The following is a 19,332-nucleotide window of genomic DNA, read 5'->3' on the forward strand; positions in this document are numbered from 1 at the left end:
CATTATTCCACCCTGCTGGTGCCCAAGCATGCCTGCTGCTCACTTGGCTTCCCTTAGCCTATCTACCCTATGGACAAGAGAGGGTTAAAGGCATGGTATGGGCAAGCTATAAATTTCCCATCAGTGTAGGGAGAGCAGGATTGTTGGCAGGGAGGGGGTTGGGTTGGGGGGAGGGGGAGCTGGGAAAAAGCCAGGAGGTTGTCTCTAGGTAACAATAAACACTGCAAGCAAGGAGCAGCTGTTACACTTACTCTCTCTGCATCACAATGCTGAAATAACACTAATAAACCAGTGTGCCCAATGCACAGGCATACACGCGTTTAGGGCTGAGACTCCACTGTGCCCCTATGGCTGCCCTCCGCTCCAGGGCAGGGCCCTTCATGGCAGTGGACATACCTGTCCTGGCCTCAGTATACTTGTGGGGAAGGATGAAGACTGACAAGTCCTCTCCACCCCAGTGGCATTCTCAGGGTTAGAGTGATGATGGAGGCTGGATATCCTGGGTTCAGATCCCAGTGGCATTCACTGGAAAGAGTTGAAACAGGGGTAGTTCTCAGCTGGGAGCTGGGAGGAGAGGAAGAGAGTGAGAGAGAGAAAAGCATAGGGAACAGACAACTACTTACCATGTCCTCTCAGACTGGAGGGGATGAGGTGGCCAGGAATGGAGGTGGCCAGGAATGGGGCTGGCTATAGAGAGGTGAAAGAAAAGGTGGGCAGAAAATAAGGTTTGAGAAAGTAGAGGATTAGGGAATGTGATATCATGGCATGTTTTTTTTTTTTTTTTTTTTTTTTTTTTTTTTGAGACAGGGTCCCATTCTCACCCAGGCTGAAGTGCAATGGCATAATCTCGGCTCACTGCAACCTACACCTCCCAGGCTCAAGCAATCCTCCCACCTCAGCCTCCCAAGTAGCTGGGACTAGAGATGTATGCCACCTTACCTGGCTAATTTTTTTTTTTTTTTTTAACTGTAGAGATGAGGTTTCACCATGTTTCCCAGGCTAGTCTCGAACTCCTGAGCTCAAGTGATCCTCCCATCTTGGCCTCCCAAAGTGCTGGGATTACAGGCGTGAGCCACTTTGCCTGGCCATAGCATGATTCTGTTATCTCACCTGGGGCTGAACTCCCTACACCTGCCTAACCTGACCTGGTGGACCCAAGCTCCCCCTCACAGTACTACTTTTATACCCAGGGCCAGCTGCTATGTTGGTTTAGTTCAGGACTGAGCTTATTATGCAGGGAATCTGGGGCTTCTGATAGTGCCAGGGAGAGCTGGGGGAGTGGAGTTGTTCTTGTCTTCCTGCACAAGGAGTGGCTAGTCGGCTGTCCTTTTTCTAACCAAAGCCATCTCTCGATCACCAGGACCAAGTGGGCAGAGGGTCCCTTATCCTGGCAGGAGAGCAGAGTGGCCAGCAATGAAAGGAACAGAAATAGGCAAATGAGAACTCAGGCTGTGTCACAGACCCGCCTCCTCTTAGCCCATCCTTCTCTGAGAATGGGATGTTTATTATTATGTGTCTGTATCTGGATATACTAGCAAGCAAGATCCCTATTACTCTCCTTTTTTTTGAGACAGTCTCACTCTGTGGCCCAGGCTGGAGTGCAGTGACACGATCTTGGCTCACTGCAACCTGCACCTCCCAGGTTCAAGCAATTCTCCTGCCTGAACCTCCTGAGTAGCTGAGACTATAGACACACACTACCATGCCCGGCTTATTTTTGTGTTTTTAGTAGAGATAGAGTTTCACCATGTTGGCTAAAATGGTCTCAATCTCCTGACCTCGTGATCCACCTGCCTTGGCCTCCCAAAGTGCTGGGATTACAGGCGTGAGCCATCACGTTCAGCCATCCTAACTGTTACTCTTTACCAGATCCAGTCACAGGCCCCTGGAACTGGAGTCCAAGGCATGTATGGTTCTCCTGGTCCACTTTCTGGCCTCTTTGTCCTGGTGTGCTCTCACACAGTACCCTATTATCCCCCTGATCAGAAAGAATGGAGACGATGCACACTGCCCACCTGGCACATAAGGGAGGAGGAAATTGACATTTCTGAAGATCTATGGTTCTGCACCCACCTCCACAGGCTGCACCACTACTCTGGTTCAGCCAACGCAGGAGTCCCTAGCTGCTTCTCTCTTGTCACAGGTGTCTGTTTCCAGGAAGGAGAGTACTGAGACCCAGCAGTTATCACTCTAGGTTCTGGCACTGTAACATAACTTTTTAAAAAAATTTTTTTTGAGACAGTCTTGCTCTATCACCCAGGCTGGAGTGTAATGGTACGATCTTGGCTCACTGCAACCTCTGCCTCCTGGGTTCAAGTGATTCTCCTGACTCAGCCTCCTGAGTAGCTGGAATTATAGGCGTGCACCACCATGTCCAGCTAATTTTTTGTATTTTTAGTAGAGACAGGGTTTCACCATGCTAGCCAGGCTGGTCTCGAACTCCTGACCTCGTGATCTGCCCCGCCTCAGCCTCCCAAAGTGCTGGGATTACAGATGTGAGCCACCATGCCCGGCCAACATAGCTTTTTTTACTTCTAAAAATTTAGTGTTAGCTGGGTACCTAGAGGTCTGGGCAGGCAAGGAAGGGCAGAGAGGAGTAACTGTGTTTGCCTAGAAAGCTCCCTCTTCTGGAAGGTGCCCACGGGCACTGAGCTACCCTAGCACAGGTGGATGCCCCAAAACGCCTGTGCAGCCAATGAATACAACAGGGCAAGAATAACTGGCCTCTCCTATCCTTTCCTCACTGAGACACCTCTAACTGGGAATGCTCAGCTTCCCCTGCTCTCTTCTCTCCCATTTCCCTCTCTTTTTTCATAGTTGGGGCCTCCCCTGCTCCACAGTCCAGATGAGGGATCTTCACCCACAGAGTTCAGAGTGGGGAGATATGGGGCCAAAGTGAGCTCTAACAGGCCTGGACTCCTTCTCCTCCACTCCAGGTGGACTGTGAGCCACCTCCACTGCCGTGAGTCACCAGAACTTTGAGCTTGCTGAGCTACCAGCAGCCTTCTCACTCTTTCCTTCCTCCAGCCAGGCAGATATGTACCCAATGGGCCCCAGAGCCTGCCATCTTCCTACCTTCAAGGCCACAGTCTCCTCCTTCATTTCTAGGAATCTGCAACATAGACACATGGAAATGAGTGAGCAAAGGAGTGTGAGACCTCAGCAGGTGCTCTGTGCTGGAGCAGAGAGCTGGCTGCCTGCACAGCAGAGCAGGATCACCAGCCAGGCGAGCTGGCACACTTGGGCACACAGCCCTGTCAGCATGCGAGAGGGAAGCAGGAGAGGATGGGGTAAGAATGCTGTTTCAGGAGCAGGCATCTCCTCCTGGCTTCTTCTCTGGTCACTTTCTTCTCCTTGGCCTCTCTCGTTGGGTGCTGATGGACACCATGGCACTGCCACCTCTTATCTACCCCTTTCTTGGCCTTCCTTCCCCTTCTCCATGGCTTTGGAAGCCACAGAGAGAGGACCTGCATAACAACTTCCAAGGTGTCAAGATGGGAGGTTTAGACATCCAGATCTCTCTTCAATCAATGGGAAAATTTAGGGAAGGAGGAAGAAAGAGGTCTTATTAAAGTAAAAGCTAAACCCTAGGCTAAAATTGAGCACCTCAACTAGTCCCTTTTCTCCAGAGTGCAGGAAATTCTGGATACTACCATTTTTAACTTTCACTCACTTCAAGTCTACCCCTCTTCCCCACAAAGACCTGGCACCCTTGGCTAAACATTAGGAATGGGAGGCCAAGCCACACTCCTGTAATCCCAGGACTTCGGGAGGCCAAGACAGGTAGATCACTTGAGGTCAAGAGTTTGAGACCCTCCTGGCCAACATGATCCCCATCCCTGTCTCTACTAAAAATACAAAAATTAGCTGGGCATGGTGGCACACGCCTATAATCCCAGGTACTCAGGAGGCTGAAGCAGGAGAATCACTTGATCCCGGGAGGCTGAGGTTGCTGTGAGCTGAGATGGGGTCAGCACTCCAGCCTGGCCGACAGAGTGAGACTGCATCTCAAAAACAAACAAACTGGCCAGGCTCGGTGGCTCATGCCTGTAATCCCAGCACTTCGGGAGGCCGAGGTGGGCAGATCACAAGGTCAGAAGATCAAGATCATCTGGGCCAACATGGTGAAATCCTGTCTCTACTAAAAATACAAAAAAAGTAGCTGGGCGTGGCGGCACATGCCTGTAGTCCCAGCTACTTGGGAGGCTGAGGCAGGAGAATTGATTGAACATAAGATGTGGAGATTGCAGTGAGCCGGTATCGCACCACTGCACTACAGCCTGGGTGACAGTGGGAGACTCTGTCTCAAAAAACAAACAAACAAACTTTCAATGCATTCACTTCAGAGAGAAAAAAGAAAGAAAGAAAAACAACAACAACAACAACAACAACAAAAACCTCAGGAGTGAGAGGCAGATGTGACAGAAATTACAAGAAAGGAGGCTCTGTTCCTTGGAGAAACACCCAGAATATAGACTGAATGCTTTTAGGGCCTTTTAGCCCTAGCTCCTGCAATATGTTGGAGTAGGGATAGATAAGGGGTGAAAAAGAGGGCTTACAGAAAGCCTGCCACCCTCTCTTTCAATGTATGCTCCTTTCCACTGCTGTGTGTTCCAGAATAGAAACAGCAGCTCTGTAAACAGAAGTCACTTAAATCCTACAAACAATACTTGCTCCAAATGTCCTGCCACACGTTAGGCAGCCAGCACCACAGATGGGACCACAGGTCTCAGTTCCCAAACTTCACCCTCTGCCTTGTCAGCACTTTTATCTGCTCTCCCCTGACAAGAGAATCTTCCTTTCCAGTCCCTTGGCACAGCCCTCCTCCCCTGCTAACACCCCTGGGGCCCTCAGAAGTAGGCAAGGGGTCCTAGATGAATTCTTTCCAGACTGTTTTAGAGGGATGTGAGGGGAGCTCTTCTCATCCTGTCTGCAGTTGAGAAGGCAGACAATGAGACAGCCAAGGAGATGACTCCGAGTGTGAAGGCAGGGCTGGGTGAGGCTAGGGGCACTTAGAGAGGCAGACCCTGCTCTTCTCAGAGGATTTGGGGATGTAAAATGGGGAACAGAGGGCAACTGTTGGTAGGGGAAGGGTGTTGGGGGCCTGGGGAGTGTGACAAAGTTTCTACTGGCACTGCTTTCTTAGCTCTGTGCCTATCTTTGCCCCAACCCTAACTTAGTCTCATGAAGCATGGAAATAAAAATGTTGAATTTTCTGAGGAAGGAGGAGTATGCCAAGAAATCCCACCTTGGAAACCTAGTGGGAGAGTCCCCTTTCTCCTTCATTCTTTCCCTCCTTAAGCCTAGCATGTGAACAGTGAAGGAAGCAAGGGGGTGGGGATAGGTACAGCTGGAAACTTGCTCCTCTCTCCAGTACATCAGCACTACAAGAGCCACAAAGGTGCCTAAGAGCTCTAAGGCCATAGCACCGCATGAATTTAGGAACATTTCTAATTCAGCCTTCAGAGACTTGAATTTAAATTCTGTCTCTGTTCTAGGCTTTGCCATGGGACAAGAGGTATAAGACTACTCCTTAATACATTTTTTGGCATAAGTTTTCTCCTGTGGATTATAGTAAAGCAGGGAAATATGTGATAAGATTTCAAAAAAAGCTCAATACTTAGTCTTGACTTTGTTTCTTGGGTAAGGAGCTTAAGTAACTAGTGGACATTCTTCCCTGTAGATCTTATAATACATGGTAAAATTCCATAGGGGTCAGGGGTTGTAGGGGATTTGTGTACTTGTAAGCAAGAAAATGGATGAGATGACCTCTGGAACAGGCTGTACAGAGGGAATGTCCTCCCAGCAGTGCTCCATAGAAGCTGAACCTGTCCATGACTCCCCTAAGGTTGTTTCTAAGGCAAGGGACAGAAACTTGAGACTTCAAGCAATGGAGAATAATATCCTGCATACCTTCTTCCCTTGACTTTCCTCCCCCAACACCTACCTACCTTTCCTTTTCCTTTGTTCCCAGAAATTCTCCAAATCCAGGAACACAAAGCAATTCCAGGACAGGATTCAAATGATCTCCCCTCTCTGGGTCTTGTTTTTTACATCTGTAAAATGAAGGGGTGGGGCAAGATAAGCTCCAAATTCCCATGCTTTTTTTTTTTTCTTTTTTTAAGATGGAGTCTCCTGTTACCCAGGCTGGAGTGCAATGGCATGATCTCGGCTCACTGCAACCTCCACCTTCTGGGTTCAAGCGATTCTCCTAACTCAGCCTCCCAAGTAGCTGGGATTACAGGCACAAGCCACCATGCCTGGCTAATTTTTTTGTATTTTTAGTAGAGATGGGGTTTCACCATGTTGGGCACTCTGGTCTCAAACTCCCAACCTCAGGTGATCCACCCACCTCGGCCCCCCAAAGTACTGGGATTATAGGGGTGATCCACAGCACTAGGCTGGTCCATAGCTCTTGTACTCTCTCTACAAGGACCCCAAAGCTCTGTCCCCACCTTCCTTTCACAATTTTACAGCACTCCCTGGGACAAGCCCGAGCAGACAAAACCCCAGGAGCAAGAAAACAGCCTCACCTCATATTCTGGCTGTGATTTTGGGCTGCAGACCTGAGTCAACCAGAATAGTTCCAATCCGTTTGGAGGTCCTGGCAGTTGGGGGGAAATCCTGGCACCTCTCCCCAGTGCCTCCCTTCCTCCACCTTGCTATTCTCCATGCCAGAACGCAAAGTGGCCAGTGATTGATGGGCCTGGGTTCCCGGTAACCGCACCCAGTGGCCCAATCCTCCTCCCTTACCCAATCCCTCCCCTGTCCCTATTCAGATATCAGATTGTCTCATGTTGGTCCCTGAGGTCCCATTAATTAAAAATACATCCAATTAAATGGCAGGTGAAAACGTGCTATTGGAGCTCTATACCCCCCTGCCCCAGCTTGGTCTCTTCACCCCCCCAACCCCCCTTTTAAGGCTCAGCTGTGCTTTGAGCTGAGAAAAGAGAGAGAGACAGACAGACACACACACACACACACACACACACACACACACACACACAGAGAGAGAGAGAGAAAGCATGAGGGAGAGAGTAGAGGAAGACATGGGGCAGGGTATGATGGGGGGGTTATTTGATCCTCTGCCAGGGTAGCATGTGCCAGCCTGGGAGGGTGGCACCATGCCCTGGTGTCTAATTTCTGGAGGTGTGAGTAGGTTCAGTCAGCTGGGTACCCAACTCCATTTTCCTTAAAGGGGCAGAGGGCAGTCAGAGGGCATAGCTAGCTATAATGCCCTCCCTTTAGTCTTGGTGGATGAAGGGAAAAAGTGTAGATGGCAGAGGGACCTTGGGTGGGGGCATGTAACAATCAAGGACTGGGAGAGTCTGAGGCCTCCACTTTTGGCATATCTCTGCTCTTCCCCAAACTGGGAAGAATATGACAAGGAGCAGGCTGAGACCCAGGTGGCAGGGCATGGTGATGCTCCCCAAGCCTGGCTGTGCCTACCCCTGCCCACAGGAAAGTTGAGAGAGGAATGGAGGGAGGAAACAAGGAACCATAACTTGGGTGGGAGCAGATGGGTCAGATAGGATAAAATATGCAGAGAGAGATGTTCATGTGGGCACCATGTCCCCTAGCACTTTATAGGTAAAAGACCTATTCTGTTTGCTTTTTATCTAAGCAAAAAGAAGAAGCAGAGCAGTAGCGTGAAGTCACCTTGGCCTGGCTGCCTGGCAGGCGGTGAAGTCAGTGCTTGATGAGCACTGACTGCTCTCATTCTCCTCTATACTTACGGTGTCCCTAGCATGTTGCCAGGTAAGGCATTTGCCCCCTTCACCCCTCTGTAAAGACCTCTGGCCCCAAGTGATACAAAGCTAATGGGCACTGAAAGCTGTTGGGAGAGGAGCTGGGAAAGTAGGGGTGACTAAGGGTGACACTCAGAATCTAGGCAAGAGGGGGCGTTTTGCCAACCCAGGGCCCCCACCTGGCCTCCTTGGCAGCCTCAGCACCTCCTCACTTCACTTTAACGCTAATTGGAGATTTTAATCTGCACTGCTGCTCTGCTCGGGGTGCTGGGGGGAGCGCCAGCTGTGCAGTAATTCCAGCAGCACCGACTGTTTAATCAAGCTGTCCTCCTGGGGAGGGGCCCTCAGGCACAGGGGTAGGAAGGGGGAGAATAACCTCTGTCATCTCCCTTAGCCTGTTCAGCCTGGAAGGGCTTCATGGAGACGGAGGGTTAACTGTGGAGTCCTCAGTCCCATAGAGCCCCCATGGCCATTTGGCACCCCTAGCAGAAACATTGTGTGATATGGGTGGGTATGCATATACCCACCAAAAGCAGCCTACCAGGCCAAAGCAGCCTACCGTCCTATCCAGCTTCCTGACACCATTTTTGGCTCAGAGCCCTGGAGTGTCCTGGGGTGTATTCCAGCCATTGAGGCTGCAAACATCCACTAAACCATCTTGAATTCTATAGGTTTGTGCTGGGGTAGGTGACAGGGCAACTAACTCTCCCAGGCTTCAGTCACCCCAACATTTTCTCACTAACAAAGATACTTTTCTTAGAACAATTCTAAGATATTTTTTCCCCTAAAAACCACAGACACCTCCACCTTCTGGGTCAGAAAGTGACTGCCATTAAGGCAGGGGGACAGGGAGGCATACAGCTGGAAACTGCCACACCCTGAGGGAGAGAAGTACCTGTGCAAGGTGTTCAATACCTGGAAAGAGGGGGCTTCCCAAGAACAGCTGGAAGCAAATTGAGATGTCAGACCACTAGGGCAAAGTGTTTAGGGGTCTCAGGCCATTTTAAAGGAAGAACAAGCGGTGCCAATTATTTGTCTCATTTTTTGGGCCCTTGTTCTCTCAGGGTGTTTCTGACCCCTGTTTTGGAGAAAGGGTGCCCTCATCCCCAAACTGTTAAGGGGCAGGAGTTTTAATTGGCCAGCAGCGCCCTCGTGTGGCAAAAACCATGACTGCAGCCGCCCAACTGGCAGGGCTGTTCTGTGCGATCAGTTAACCTGGTAGACTGATACGTAGACAAGTTATAAATGCTGGTGCTCAACGTACCCCATGCATACTTACTGCCTGACTACATCCAGGGACGTTTCTTGCTAACATCTGCCCTCTGTCTACCTTGGCCCACCTGCTTCACCTCTAACTCAACCCATATGCCTACCAGGAGAGGGAGCACCTTACCCAGAGGTGGCACTTACTTGAGCTGCTGCTTGTGCTGTCTGGATTGCAGGGATAAGAGAGGCACTGCAGAGAGAGGTGGCCTAGGGTCAAGAGGACAAACTGATGTTACCTCCTATGGCCAGGAGGCAGGGAGATCTCTGCCCACTCCGACCCCCCAACTCTCAACAGGCCCCAGAGGAGAGCTGACACCTGAGTTCAAGACAGTAACACCTAGTAGTTGATTCTGCTCTATGGCCGTCTATTTGCCACTCCCTGGAGGCATCTGGGAATGAGTATGGACGGATTCTCAGAGCCTAAGATCCTGGTCCTGGGAAATAGACGCTAGATAAAGCATCTTTCCTTTCAGACCAGTCTGGATAACATTAAAAACAAACACACAGACAAAACCATTCCCTCAGAAGATCCAGGTACTCTCTCAGGGTAGCAAGCAACTGGGAAGAATGCACATCTGCAGCTTCAGACTTCTAGCCCCCAGAAGAAAGTCTCCATCATTAGACTCTCCTTCTCCAGTACCAAATACCTTCTGTTTACGAGTCCCTTCCCACACCCACTAAATGGAAAAAAGGGTTATGAACTATAGAAAAGGGATGGATATTTGATATAAGGAGGCAGTGGCTCTCTAAAGACTGGGGCTGGAAGTTAGGAAGACATACAGCTAAGTCACCAAGGCCTTCCCCTTGTTGGAGACATTTAATAACAGAGAAAAATACTACCAGAGAGAAACATAACCCTGTTTGGGGTTGATGGGTAGGGGGAGTAGCACACCTACCAGCAAGCAAGGAAGGTGGGAGTAGGCACAGGAGGCTGGTGACCTGCCCCACCTGGGCACTAGAGATGGAGGAAGCAGGCTTGCAGGCCTCTACTTCTGGTGTCTCACACAGTGTTTGAAGAGGTGGAATTTCCCACTGAACCTGGAAAGGAGGTGAAGAAGCTGATTAGAGGTAGTGAGAGGGGACAGAACTGCCCTATCTTGACTCAGAAGAAAGGGATAGAAAACAGCTTTTTGTGCTTGCTTTAGCAGCACATATACTAAAAAAATTGCAAAGATACAGAAAAGATTACAACGGCCCCTGTGCAGTTTCGTAAAAAGGAAGGGAAGAAAAGAGGGAGGGAGAAAGGAAGGAAGGAAAGAAGGAAGGAAGGGAGGGGGAGGGAGGGAGGGAAAAAAAAGCTTTTTGGGGCTGGACACAGTGGCTCAACGTCAATAATCCCTGCACTTTGGTGAGTCCAGGAATTCAAGACCAACCTGGGCAACATGGTGAAACTCTGTCTCTACTAAAAATACAAAAAATTACCCAGACATGGTGGCACATGCCTCCAGTCCCAGCTACTCAGGAGGATGAGGTGGGAGAAATCACCTGAGCCAGGGAAGTTGAGGCTGTGATCACGCCACTGCACTGCAGCCTGGGCAATGGGAATGAAATCCTGCAGGGGTGTGTATACAGATGGCATTGTGGGCTAGTGGGACAGCTCTCCTGGAGGACAGGGCTGAGAGTAACCCAGTAACTGATATCAGAAACCCACTGTAGAGCAACATCCATTAGCACAGACAGACAAGAGGAAAGAACAGGAACGCCAAGAAGGGGGGTTACCTGATCTAGTTGGAAGGGAAAATCTATTAATCAGAAGGTAGAACACCAGAGAAGGGTCAAATTAAAAGCTAAGAAAACTCCTCTGGAGATCTTTTGGAAAAAGAAACTTCCCTAAGATCGTCTGTTATCCCAGCTACTCAAGAGGCTGAGGAACGAGAATCGCTTGAGCCTGGGAGGCAGAGGTTGCCGTGAGCCAAGATGATGCCACTGCACTCTAGCCTGAGCAACAGAGTGAGACTCTGTCTCAAAAAATAATTTTTTTTTTTAAAAAAGAAACTTCTCTAAACCAGGGGTGGGGTGGGGTGGGGGCAGGGTCATCCCATACAAAAGTAGGTCAGTGGCCTCTGATTGGCTTTAGGTCCCTACCTGGCTTGGCTTTAGGTTCTGTGAAAGAGACTGAATTTGCCAGGCTCTGGGTGAGAGGTGACTGATGGACATCACTGCATTCCTCAGAGGCCATTCCAGCTCTTACTGCTACCTGTAAAGGAAAATGGCAGGTTACATTAGACATAAGGTAAGGAACTAAATACCAAAGAGCATCTTTGGTCTTGCACCCAGGGAGCATGGCATTGGTAGGTAACAACAGCGATGGTGAGGTTAGCACTCTTCTAACTCCTTCAAACCTGAATTCCCCAGAAGGATTCAGACTAACCTTAGTATACTCCCAGAGAGAGTCATAACTGTTCTAAAATTCTTGTCTCCAGGGACCTACCTCCCAGGCTGATAAAAGCAAAACCATAGTTCTTAAAGTTAGGAAATTCAACAGAAACAGAAGCTATGAAACCCAGAATCATAAAGGTCAATGAAGGTTAATGGTTAATATAAGGCTAATAGAAAAAGGTGACTGGGAGGCAGCCACCTAGTTTTAGATCAGATCAACAGCTTGGACTTGTGGCTCTCTCATCCATAACAGCTTCTTCAAGAAGGGCTCTAAGGCAAAAAGGCAAAAAAGGATCCCGACTGTGAGAAAGGAGGTTTGTAGGACAGCAGACTTAATGTAATCTGGACAAGCAGGTCTATCATACATTCCCTAGAGACAAATTTACATGGGGACCAGCTCCACATTTTCTCTACGCTATCCATCAGGATTGATGAACAAAATGTAAAGGCTATGTAGGATATGTACTGGGATCTATTTCTTAATCAGCAGCAGACAAGATATTCATTTTGCAGATCTCTAGTACCTCTCCCCTACACCATTAACTCTTTCTAATCTGCCCAGTGATGGCCTTCTCCCTTCAGGATTCTGCTTCCAGCCTAGGCATACTCCAGCATTCCCCTCTCTGCTCATCAATGGCTCCTAGACTCATATGCTCAGAGAAAGCAAGCACTGGAATGGATGGGTAGATACATCCAGGAGAGGTCTAAAGAGGGAAAGGGCGTCTTGGCACCAGACTGAGATGACTTACAGAACCTGCAATGAGTGTCAGCCAACTGAACACTATGTAGGGTATTTAGGTCACTGTGGAGCACCATATACCACCTTCCTTCTGCCTCATCAAAGGAGAATACCAAACAACTCAAAACTAAAAAAAATAAAGGAGAGGAGAAGAAGGTCCCCTTATCATTTTCCTGTAATCTCAAAGCACACTTGCTGCTGAGTTCTATCATCTCATCTCTCATTCAGGGACCCCTCCCCCCATCTTAGGTTTCTAGCAGATGTGTTTTCTTTCTCCATTCCCTTTTTCTTTTCAATATAGCTGTATTGTAATGCAAAGGAGCTTCGGCTGAGATTTAGTATTAATTCCTCACATTGCCTCTGAGGATCTTTTCCTGCTATCCAACCACCAGAGATGGCTGCAAAGTACTCTTTGAAGTTTGAGTTAACTCTGAGGGCATCAGGATCTTTGGCTGTGGCTGCCATCTGCTTCCCAATGAACCAGAACTCTTGACTTTAAATAAAAATTACACTTGTACAATCTGCATGTCTTTGAAACATTATTCTTAGGCCCGGCATGGTGGCTCAAGCCTGTAATCCCAGCACTTTGGGAGGCCGAGGCAGGTAGATCACCTGATGTCAGGAGTTCAAGATTAGCCTGACAAACATGGTGAAACCCCATCTCTACTAAACAATACAAAATTAGCCGGGCATGGTGGCACACACCTGTTATCCCCACTACCTGGGAGGCTTGAACCTGGGAGGTGGAGGTTGCAGTAAGCCGAGATCACACCATTGCACTCCAGCCTGGGCAGTAAGAGAGAAACTCTGTTTTTAACAAACAAACAAACAAACAAAAACAGGGCAGGTGCGGTGGCTCACGCCTGTAATTCCAGCACTTTGGGAGGCCAAGGCAGGGGGATCACCTGAGGTCGGGAGTTCAAGACCAGCCTGGCCAACATGGTGAAATCCCATCTCTACTAAAAATACAAAAAAATTAGCCAGGCGTGGTGGTAGGCGCCTTTAATCCCAGCAACTCAGGAGGCTGAGTCAGGAGAATCAGTTGAACCCGGGAGGCGGAGGTTGCAGTGAGCCAAGATCCCGTCATTGCACTCCAGCCTGGGTGACAAGAGTGAAACTCCGTCTCAGAAAAAAAAAAAAAAGGAAGAAAGGTTATTCTTTAAGGTAAAAATATATAAAATTTCCCAGTCTTTCTACTAATGGTTTTTAAATCTATCTTTCCCTCAATCTCTTTCTCCTCAAATCTCATAGTCCATCCTTCCTTTCCTGAAGCAGCTCAAGGCTCTCAGGAATGGGTCATCTTAAAGTCAGGGGCACTCTACTCACAGAAGTCAAGATTCTGGCCTCTTAGATCTAGTTCTGGCTGGCTGCCAAAACGGTCTCACTGTGAGACCGTTTGGCTGAAACACTTCCCTTCCTTAATCCTCAGCTTCCTGCTCTGTAAAGGGAGAGGTTAGTTTACCTGACTTCTTTTCTAGCCCTGGCGATCTATAATTCTCTCAGGGAGAAGACAAGTGTCATTCCATCAGGAAGTAAGATATTCATTCCTGCCCTTACAGGTTCTCTCTGGGCCACTGCAGAGAGAAATTCCCCTATAGATGCCTACCTTTCTCTTGCTGGCTTAACTAAAAGGACAAGTGTGTTCCAGAAGGAGGCCTTCCTTTAAGAGCCAAACTCCTCCCATCAAGAGGAAAAGAAGTTGAGGCAGTCTAACTCTAACCCTGAATTTCAATAAAGCAGATGGGAGACTGAAAGCAGGTATGGGGCAGGAAGGAGTATGATAAGCATACCGCCCCCCACCCTCCAGACTTAGCACACAACTTGGCTTTGCCCTAGGGAGCCCCACATAAGTAGTAGCTGCTAATCCAACTCAACTGTGTGTGGATGGGAAGAAGAAAGCAAGGACATGTGGAAACACATCCACAGCATTGACATAAGTATTCAATCAATGTCCATATACTCTCATTCTCTCCTACTTCAAGCCTGTAAGAAGCCATGGTGGGAGGAGACACCATATCCCAGTCTTCCCCTTCCCCAAAGTTGGAAAGGAAGAGACAGTGAGACAGGAGCTACTTGGCTTCCTATAAATTGTTTTGTCCTTCCTCACAGCTGCAATCAGAAGCTAAGAGCTCCCGCAGGCCTTGTTCTGATCTGCTGCAGGCGATGGAGGGTTTTTGAAACGAAGAGGACTTGGCTGCGGCCCCGTTTCAGCTGCCGTTGGGGCTGGCTAATGGGCTCATTCGGGAAGACCCCTGCCTGCCGCACTAAAGAGTCCCCTGCCGACCCCCGCCCCAGTCCCAACCCAATTAATAAATGGGGGCTCCCACTTTATGGCTCCGGGAGCAGGAATCAGAGATACAAATGACCCCTAGGGAGGGACAGAAAAAGGCCTTCCAAGAATCAAGCCAGAGAATTGTGCATCCACAGGCACATGCTGCCACAGGCTAGTCATATCCCATTTTCAAAGAATTAAAGGGGAAGAAACTAGCAAAAATGCTATTTTCTTTCCCAGATCCAGAGTAAGATAGCATTCTTGAAGTCTATGGGCACACCCTAGCAACATACTCCCTCTTGCCTGGTTCTTCAACCTGAAAAGGGCAGGGTGCATGCAGGTTATCATCTGGACACATAGTACATGCTTCACTATTCTCCAGGGCAGTGTCCCCTCCTAGACTCTGCAATACTGAACACTGACACATCCCATTAATTGGTTAATAAGATAAAACACTTCCTACTTAAAAACAAAGCAGTTCCCTCTTATCAAGCTTTCATCACCACCAACAGCACAAATGTGTCCTGGGATCATCATCCTGAAGGTTTTATCCCTCCCCTCACATCCAAGCTGTGACCAAGCCTTGCTAATGCCTATTGACCCATTTTCTTTCCTCTGATTCTCCATGTCTTACTCTAGTTTAAACTCTCACTGCTTCATGTCTTGGCAAGAGCAATATTATAGTGAACTTTTCTGCTTCCTTGACCAAGTACTGCTACAAAAGTCCTCAATGTGATTTTCATCTCATCATGCTCTGTTCCCTGTTACTGCTTAACAAATCAAATTCCTCATTCAAGCCAGAGATTGCTCCTCCAACTTCATTTCCTAATACTCCTTTCCTGTACCATTCTACTCAACCAATTCACTGCCTCTGCACAAAACACATAGGAGCCCTCTTCCATGAGATTCCTCCCACTGCTCACCTTCCTCTTCTGTTCTGTGTCCCCATCTTCTTTATTTTCAACTAATTGTTTCTGAATAACTCCACTTTTTCTGATTATTTCTTTGCTTTGGTTTCCTCTTATGATACAGTTTTATTTTATAACCCACATTGATATGTTGACTTACAAATACAGATTCCCCACTCTGCACCAGCTCTAAGACTGACCTCTCTCACAAGATCTAGAAGCTTCCTGAAGGTGGGACCCTCCCCCAATCTTCTTCCTCAGAGGTTGTCCTGTCTGTACTCAGGACATGCTTCTGCTGATGATATTAATGCTCCCCAGTGAAGCAGCCCTCATGGTATAACTATTGGGATATTATATCAAACAACCACGAGGAACACAATTTTATTCTGTCAATTTTCAAATAGCCACCTGCCTTGAACTTGGCACTCAATCTTCCCAAGATTACAAATTCCATTTCATGACTTCAAAGTGTTACAAAACAAAAAACAAGCACAGTCACCAAAGGAATTTACCTCCTTCATTCATGGTATGTAACTACTATTCTCTTTGAAGACATCTTAGGATGAGAAGCTCCATTTTGTTTCCTATTTGTATGATTAACCCCACATTCTCAGGTCATGACTTAATTTTCCAAAATGAAAATCAATTTCAGAGCCAAGAGTAATCTTGTTCCCTATCAGTCCTGTCTCTAATCAACACACTTTAGAAGGTCTTTAGGAATGGAGAAGTTATTTGTGAGTCTCTTTCAACCATTTGGCAAATAATTCCTTAGATTAACCTCACTCTCAAATGCTGACTCTTTACTTCCTGTAGTTTAGCCCTGTGCGGTCAGAGAGGAAAACATGGTCTACCACTCCCCTTTATCTCCTACATATTGCTTAGGATAATAAAAGGAGTTTGCTTTTTTTTTTTGAGACGGAGTCTCGCTCTGTCACCCAGGCAATCTTGGCTCACTGCAACCTCCACCTCCCGGGTTCAAGTGATTCTCCTGCCTCAGCCTCCCGAGTAGCTGGGACTACAGGTGCGTGCCACCACACCCAGCTAATTTTTTGTATTTTTAGTAGAGACAGGGTTTCACCGTGTTAGCCAGGATGGTCTCGATCCCCTGACCTCAGGTGATCCGCCTGCCTTGGCCTCCCAAAGTGCTGGGATTACAACATTTTATTCATTCTATCCCTTAGCTTTAAGGTGCTAATCAATCAAGATAAAAGCAAAGCACTTAGCACAGTGCCTGACACATAGCAGGTATCCAAAAATGTTAGTTCCCTTTCTCTCCCCTCCTTCTCCCAATACCATACAGGTTTCTCAACCTTTCTGGGCCTTTTTACTGGTTAAAGATGTCACTGAACTAAACAAACTAATGTTCTTTTGTAGCTCTAACATTCTGTGACTCTAATTCACATATTCTGGTTCTATGCACTGCCATCATTTGGATCTAAAATTAGTGGCAGAGGAGTAATACTAGTCTCTAGGTTGACTTAACATACCTAAAATCACTAGCAGTAGTTTTGAAATTCAAACAATACAAATAACTGTTTAATGTGATGCATCAATGTCATTCCCTCCTTATTCCTGAATTACTCTCTTGAACTGTGTAGATAGCAGTGTTAAGTAAACATCCTCATGTAAGTTATTTGCTTAACGTATTTGCTCATTTTTTCCAGTTTCCCTGGAGAAAATGTCTTCATAGGATCCTAGGGGTTCTTGCCCCATCCTCTAACCCTAAAGGCAAGACTACTGTAATCAAGGGGAATTCTTTAATGGAGTTTTAATGGGGTCTTCCTGAAATGAACTGTAAATCTCTAAGAAAATTAACCTATAAATTTCACTAGCCCAACCATAATTTTTCCTTCCATCCCACATCCCTCTCTCTTCTTTATAAGCAATTACACCCCAAGTCTTTCTGTAGCCCAGCTACCAGACTGTTCCAGTTCTCCCTTCTTACCCTTATTTCTACCTCTTATATTGCTGCATTTTCTGAGACTTTTGGTCCCCTCACAGAAATTATAAATATTAATACTAGTACAAGCGCAAACTAAGAGTTCCAAAATTTTTAAAAGGGATGAGACTACTAAGCTTTCTCTAGGTCTTTGAATTCAGCCTGTTTTCTCCAGGGACGAATACATTCAAAATTGCATTAACCTTGGTGAGGAGGGTCATCTACAAGCTGATCCTTACCAAGGGTGTCCCTCCTTAGGCACTATTGTAGTTCTGAGACTCAGGAAGGAGAAGTATCCCCTCCTAGAGACAGCCCATCAGATAGGCACCTTAGGTAAAGACACCCTCCAAGACTCACCTTTTGTTCTTTACTTAGCTCTGACTACTATATCATGGACTTTTTAAAGGTTTCTTCATGCTGCCTCCCTCAGGGTTGGTTTGGCCTGGATAAAATGCCCTTCATTCCTTTAGAGCTATCAATACTATCTGTAGTTTACAACCATGCCAGAGCAAGACATCAAAAAGTGCATCCATTTACAGGTCCTAGGGAACCTGGGTCTAATTGAATTTCCTTCATGACTATACCTTCTTAGTTCAGAGAAGTATGCTGTAGCTGAAGCCTGGAAATTGACAATGCTTCACTAACAAACTACCCATTTAGAGGGTATGAAAGACAAACTCGGAATCAGTCTCTTTCTCTCAGCCTTGGAGTACTAATTTTTGAGATAAGAGATAATGAGAGAAATCCAGTGGTCAAAGTGTTTTGGCACCCCAGTGATTAATCACCAGGACATTAAAGCAACTCTTATGTGCTTTCTCTTAGATACCAGAGAGCCCTCTTCTCACCAAGCTTTACTTCCCACAGACACCATAGGCAAATGAGCTTAAAAATGTCAACAGCAAAAGCAACAACCTCAGTATTATGGAAGAGGATAAAAAGGTGAAGGTTAAAAGCAGGGAAGCAGGAAGACAGAAAGGTGACTCCCCGCTTTTTCTGGCCAGTAAAAGAATATTTTGTGCCCTATATAACATGAATGAAAACCTCCTTTCATGCCTCCTAGCAATACAAAAGTATGGTTATTTTGCTTTCTCCTTCATTTTCCACTGCAGTAGGTTGAGGATCCAGATAGACATTTGTCTTATGAATTGACTCTCATTACCTTTCAAAACTATGAAACAGCAGTAACTCTAAATACCTGGTAGGGTTAAGCAATCAATACCGATGGTAGGCCTAAATTATTCCTGTTGAATAGTGAGTAGGGAGAAAGAGAAATAGGAAAAGAAGTGGGTGGATAGGAGATGGAGAGACAGTTGCGTACAGTGAGGAGTACCACCAGTCATTCCTTCAGATGTCGTACTCCCCCCAAAGTCTCTCAACTCTGACTTGCAGCAATCTCCTACTTGAGAGTATTCCCAAGGTTAGGAACACTGGAGGTGTTCCTGCAGACGAGAACTGTCACACCTGGACTGTAAAATTAACCCAAGTGTCCAGGAATGCTCACCTTGCCTCTCAGGACAACCAGAAGACTCAGCAGTTCCACCTCTCCCTTGGAATGGTTGAGTGCTTCCTCCCTTGAGGAACTCCCCATTCCCATTCCACTTAGCCCTCTGAATGATTAGGATATGAGAAGTCACTCAATAGTTAAAAAACAATCAAGCTATGAGGTAATCTTTAATAACAACAGAAATCCCAATATTAGCACCAAGAGCATTAACTGTTTACTTTTTTGAGGCATTTCATAACCGTACAGTTAAGGATGCCTGTCTAGGAAACGACAGTGCCTAAGAAATTTAGGTACTAAACAGTCTGGTTTCTGGTTAGAAATGGCCTTTGGTATGACAGAGAAAAATCTAGGTTAGTAAGGTCCTCAGCCTTTAGGTCCAGAATTGAAAAGACACTGCTTCAATTTTCACTGCTATGAAATGAAAATAGTATTTTCTAGTAGGCTGAAGTTTACACCCCAATCATGAACTTGCAATATAAAAAGACCTAAAATTAACTGTTTCTCTGGAGGCCAACCAGGAACACATAATTCCAGAAATTGGAACAATCTTGAGCTCTCCATTCACCTAAGATGTGAC

The sequence above is a fragment of the Aotus nancymaae genome, unplaced genomic scaffold, assembly GCF_030222135.1.
Source record: "Aotus nancymaae isolate 86718 unplaced genomic scaffold, 86718_ANA_hifiasm-v0.15.2.pri h1tg000089l, whole genome shotgun sequence".
NCBI classification, from domain to species: Eukaryota; Metazoa; Chordata; class Mammalia; order Primates; family Aotidae; genus Aotus; species Aotus nancymaae.